At 42.7% G+C, this 6,163-nt stretch overlaps 1 pseudogene; it reads right to left on the minus strand.

Moving 5' to 3' along the window:
- Window positions 1-3,425: 3,425 nt before the first annotated feature.
- On the minus strand, window positions 3,426-3,864 carry LOC104673635 (annotated as a pseudogene).
- Between the last annotated feature and the right edge of the window lie 2,299 nt (window positions 3,865-6,163).

Below are 6,163 nucleotides of genomic sequence, written 5' to 3' on the forward strand. Positions count from 1 at the left end.
TCCATGGGCTACCTAAATACACCACCTGCAGTTCCTCTGTATTGGACAATTTCCAAGTGTTCTATGTTAACTATGGCCATTCAATCACATCCAAGATACACCAACAAAAGACCACCATTAATTGAAAACCTCTAGCACTGTGCTGAATCAGAGTAGTGAGAAAGGACATCTTGCTTTGTTCTTGCTCTTAGGGAGAAAGCATTCATTCTTTCACCATGAAGAATAATGTGACTATAGGTCTGCAGATGTTCATTATAAAGTTGAGAAAATCTTCCTTTATTCCTATTTTTATCATAAATGAATGTTTAATTTTGTCTAATGATTTTTCTGCATCAATTAATTTGATCATATAATGTTTCTTCTTTAGCTTATTGATATGGTGGATTACACTATGTCCAAAATGTTGAACCAGCCTTGCATACCTGAAATAAATCCCACTTGATGATAGTGTATATACTTTTTTTATACATTGCTGGAGTAGGTTTGTTAATATTTTGTTGAGAATTTTCACATTGAAGTTTATGAGAGATAATGGTCTGTAGTTTTCTTTTTCATACTACCTTTGTCTAGTTTTTGTATCAGGATAACACTAACTCCATAAAATGAATTAGGAAACATTTTCTTCTATTTTACAGAGGAGATTGTGTAGGGCCAGGTGTGGTGGCTCATGCCTGTAATTCCAACACTTTGGGAGGCCAAGGCAGGCAGATCACTTGAAGTCAGGAGTTTGAGACCAGCCTGGCCAACATGGGAAACCCTGTCTCTACTAAAAATACAAAAATTAGCCACACATGGTGGCGGGTGCCTATAATCCCAGCTACTTGGGAGACTGAGGCAGGAAAATTGCTTGAGCCCAGGAAGTGGAGCTTGCAGTGAGCCAAGATGGCGCCACTGCACTCTAGCCTGGGCAACAGAGCGAGATTCCATCTCAAAAACAAAAAAGAAGAAAAGTGTGTTATTGATATCTAGATTGATTCCATTGTGGTTGAAAAACACACTGCATGATTTCAATTCTTTTAAATTTGTTGAGGTTTGTTTTATGGCACAGTTATGGTGTGTCTTGATATATGTTCTATGGACACCTAAATAGAATGTGTATTCTGCTGTTGTTGGGTGCAGTGTTCTATACATGTCGACAACTCCTGTTGGTTAATGATAGTGTTGCATTCCTCTCTACCCTTCCTTATTTTCTGTCTAATATTCTCTCTACAGTTTTTCTTCACATATTTTGCAGTTCTGTTGGTTGCTGTGTACACATTTAGAATGGCTATGTCACCTAGAATTGCCACCCTCCCATCTCTTTTTTTGAAGATGGAATTTCACTCTTGTTGCCCAGGCTGGAGATTCCCTCTCAAAAAAACAAAAACAAAAACAAAAACAAAAAAATCTTACGTTCATTTCTGTAAATTTGACGTCCTTTAAAGCATAATGACTTTTCTGATGAGATTGGTGGGGATATTAAAAAGTGTGGTTAAAAAATGTATAATGAAATGTGTGAACATTCAAAAGGTCTGCATAATTCAATGAACCAATATTTCCCAAGTGACCAAGGAATGATGTTCAAAATTATGCCTGGACAAATGATCCAAAGTGCAAAATACACTGATTTTTTGTTTGTTTGTTTGTTTGTTTTTTGTATTTTTAGTAGAGATGAGGTTTCATGATGTTGGCCAGGCTGGTCTCAAACTCCTGACCTCAAGTGATCCACCTGCCTTGGCCTCCCAGAGTGCTGGGATTATAGGCGTGAGCCACTGTGCCTGGCCTAGACTCATGAATTTTAATGTAATAGAGTATGGAATGTTTACTGATGTGGTTTCAGATTCCACATTGCAAGTAACCTTTAAGAAATCATCCCTTGTTGGCTGGGAGTGGTGGCTCATGCCTGTAATCCCAGCACTTTAGGAGGCTGAGGCGGGTGGATCACAAGGTCAGGAGATAGAGACCATCCTGGCCAACATGGTGAAACCCTGTCTCCACTAAAAATACAAAAATTAGCTGGGCATGGTGGTGCATGCCTGTATTCCCAGCTACTTGGGAGGCTGAGGCAGGAGAATCACTTAAACCCAGGAGGTGGAGGTTGCAGTGAGCCGAGGTTGCAACACCATACTATAGCCTGGGCAACAGAACGAGACCCCGTCTCAAAAAAACAAAAAAGAACAAAAAAAAAAAAAGAAAGAAAAATCATAACTTGTTGAATTTTGGCATAGTATCAGAGAAAAACGTCCACAATAACCTTTTTGTTGTTGTTGTTTGTTTTTTTTAAGACGAAGTTTCACTCTTGTTGCCCAGGCTGCAGTACAATGATGCGATCTCAGCTCACTGCAACCTCCACCTCCCAGGTTCAAGCAATTCTTCTGCCTCAGCCTCTCGAGTAGCTGGGATTACAGGTGTGCACCTCCACCCCTGGCTAATTTTTGTATTTTTAATAGAGGCAGGGTTTCACCATGTTGGCCATGGTCTCGAACTCCTGACCTCAGGTGATCCACCCGCCTCAGCCTCCAAAGGACTGGGATTATAGATGTGAACCACTGCTCCTGGCCCACTCCTTCTTTTTCTAACTGTGCCAGGCATGCACCTCCACACCTGGCCTCCCAAAGTGCTGGGATTACAGGTGTGAGCCACTGCGCCTGACCATTCTTTCCTCCTTCTATGTGTCAATGCCTAATGCCTTCCAGACAAAGACCACCCGGAACACAGCTGTTAATTGGAAAAGACGGATTTGTTAATCATTGCAGTGAGGGAGAACATACATAATAGGGAACTGTTGGGCACCTTAGTAAGATAGTTTTAGAAAATGATTGTAGATTTGGGCTTGTGTTAGGTGATTTTGGGGACAGTTAAGAAAATGGGATTTTGCTTTGGATTGGATTGTTAGGAAATGGGGATAATTCTATAATCGGGTATCGTAATCTTTTTTTACTTCAAGTTTTTTCTTTTTCTGAGACGGAGTCTCGCTCTGCTGCCCAGGTTGGAGAGCAGTGGTATGATCTCAGTTTACTGCAACCTCTGCCTCCCGGGTTCAAGCATTTCTCCTGCCTTGGCCTCCTGAGTAGCTGGGATTACAGGCGTGCACCACCACGTCTGGCTAATTTTTTTTTTGTATTTTTTTTTGAGATAGAGTCTCGCTCTGTCGCCCAGGCTGGAGTGCAGTGGCTGGATCTCAGCTCACTGTAAGCTCTGCCTCCCGGGTTTACACCATTCTCCTGCCTCAGCCTCCCGAGTAGCTGGGATTACAGGCGCCCGCCACCACGCCCGGCTAGTTTTTTGTGTTTTTTAGTAGAGACAGGGTTTCACCATGTTGGCCAGGCTGGTCTTGAGCTCCTGACCTTGTGATCCCACCGCCTCAGCTTCCCAAAGTGCTGAGATTACAGGTGTCAGCCACCGTGGTTGGCCGCACTTCAAGTTTTAATAAAAGCTTAATAAGATTATTTTATTCCTGCATCTTCTATTGTTTCTTTCTTGTGTTTGCCATTTTCCTTTCCTACTTGGCGAGATTTGGCTTTCCATTCAAGGATGTTTTTGTGGTCTTTGTCCAGTTTTAGCCTAGTGATAACCACCTTGCTGGGTGAATGCCCACAGGGACAGCTGTGCTGTTAGCCTTTTCCCCTGCACCCATTCAATGTAGATGACATATTTCTTCCTGTAAACCTGGATTATTTGGCCAATTCGCTGACCCTTATAGTGTCCTCGCACAACCTGAACTTCATCATCGTTTTGGACGGTCTTGGATCGAACATTGTACTTTTGTCTCAGCTCTTTGGAAAGAGGGGCAGACATAATCTTTCTGCGAGTGTGGGAAGGTGCATTGAAATGTCTTTTTCAATTCTTGCTTCGGTCAGAAGTCACAAAGGGATTGAACTTCATTTTGGCTGCTCCACCTTTGGTGATGGCTGCAAAGGTTTAAAAAATCTTATTTATGGGAAGGTATAGTGGGTTGAATGGTGGCCCCCCAAAAAGTATGTGTACATCCCAACCCCCAGAACCTGTAAATGTGAGCTTATTTGGAAAAGGATCTTTGTAGATGTGATTAAGATTCTCAAGATGACATCATCCTAGATTATCTGGATTACTTAGAGGAAGACAAAAGCAGAGGGAGATTTGACACAGGTACAGAGAAGAAGGCCATGGGAAGGTGGAGGCAGAGATTGAAGTTGTCCAACCAAGGAACGCCTGGAGCCACCGGAAGCTGGAAGCAGCAGGGAAGGATTCTCCCTGGAGCCTTCAGAGGGAGCATGGCCCCACCTATCCCTTCACTTCGGACTTCTAGACTTCAGGACTGAGAGAGGCTATATTCTGTTTGAATTTATCAGGTCTGTGGTACTCCACCACAGCAGCTGCAGGAAAGGAGAAGAGAAGGGCTCAGTGGAGCCACGCTGTAGCTGTCAGCAGTGACTCAGATTGACTGGAAAAGGAGGATGTTTGGTCATTTCAGACAAGTTCCTGGTTCTGTTTTTGTTTTGGTTCATCACAGTCACAGGGTGGACTTGTTTGATGTGGGTGTTCTGTGACATTATGTTCAGCAGGAGACTACGAAGGCCAGTTGTGTGCCAGGCCAGCTCCTGGAAGAACCAAGGCCTGGTTGGGCATTGGGATCTACTTTTCTTTCTCTCATATGTGAGACTGGGTGTTCTTTATGGACTTCAACCAAAACAACACATCCCAACAGACAGAATGCAGAAGCTATGAGAATCCAGCTCTTTTCTATTCAGCCAGATGTTAAAAAGATTTGCCAAAATGTAAAACAATGCCATTTTCTCCCCCTCCCCCCCTTTTTTTAAAAAGGCATTTTTTTCCCCACAAAAATTTTATTTATGAGAACATGCAATGGGTTTTTAATTATTGTTGTTTTATTTTATATTTTTTATTTTTTGTAGAGATAACATCTTGCTACGTTCCCAGGCTGGTCTTGAACTTCTGGCTTCAAATGATCCTTCCAAAGTGTTGGGATTATAGACATGAGCCATCTGGCCTATTGTTATTTTAAAATTTATTTAATATGTTCATAGATAAAATATCTTTCAGTTTAATTTCTAATTTAATAAATCTTGGTAACTATAACCCAAATAAACACAGCTCATTGAGTCCTAAGTAATTTTAAGTGTGTAAATACAATTTATAAATATAATATTTGTTAAGGGGTTCAGAGACCAGAAATTTTGAGTACTACTTACCTCGTTCATTGCCAATCTTTGTAAATGCGTGTGTGCTTGTCTACTTATTGGAGATGGTGTTCTATATTTGTCCACTAGATCGAGCTTGCTTTTTTTTTTTTTTTTTTTTTTTTTTTGAGACGGAGTTTTGCTCTGTCGCCCAGGCTGGAGTGCAGTGGCCGGATCTCAGCTCACTGCAAGCTCCGCCTCCCGGGTTTACGCCATTCTCCTGCCTCAGCCTCCCGAGTAGCTGGGACTACAGGCACCCGCCACCTCGCCCGGCTAGTTTTCTGTATTTTTTAGTAGAGACAGGGTTTCACCGTGTTAGCCAGGATGGTCTCGATCTCCTGACCCCGTGATCCGCCCGTCTCGGCCTCCCAAAGTGCTGGGATTACAGGCTTGAGCCACCGCGCCCGGCCCAAGATCGAGCTTGCTAAGTGTGTTCTCATCATCTATATCTTTTTTTTTTTTTGAGACGGAGTCTTGCTCTGTTGCCCAGGCTCACTGCAGCCTTCACCTCCTGGTTTCAAGTGACTCTCCTGCCTCAGCCTTCCGTGTAGCTGGGATTACAGGTGCATGCTACCATGCCTGGCTAATTTTTGAATTTTCAGTAGTGATGGGGTTTTGCCACGTTGGCCAGGCTGGTCTCGAACTCCTGGCCTCAAGTGATCTGCCCACTTTGGCCTCCCAAAGTTCTGGAATTACAGGTGTGGGCCACCATGCCTTTACATGTTTTAAATACATTTGATTAAGCCAGATTGTGTGGCTTACTCCCTGTGTAACCTAGGGTGATTTACTAATTCCCTCAGGACCTTGTTTTTCTCATTCATCATCTACTGATAATAACAGTGCTCTCTCCTGAAATAACTATCAATAAATATTTGCTGTTGTTATCTTCACTAGCAGTGTTTAGTGTAGGAGCAACAAAAAGGGGCAATCCAACAATGGTTGGATTTATACAGTTGGGGTTTTGACACTGGGTAATGGGAAGGAAAGATAAGTGGATAAGGATA

Source organism: Rhinopithecus roxellana, chromosome 17, assembly GCF_007565055.1.
Source record: "Rhinopithecus roxellana isolate Shanxi Qingling chromosome 17, ASM756505v1, whole genome shotgun sequence".
Taxonomy (NCBI): Eukaryota; Metazoa; Chordata; class Mammalia; order Primates; family Cercopithecidae; genus Rhinopithecus; species Rhinopithecus roxellana.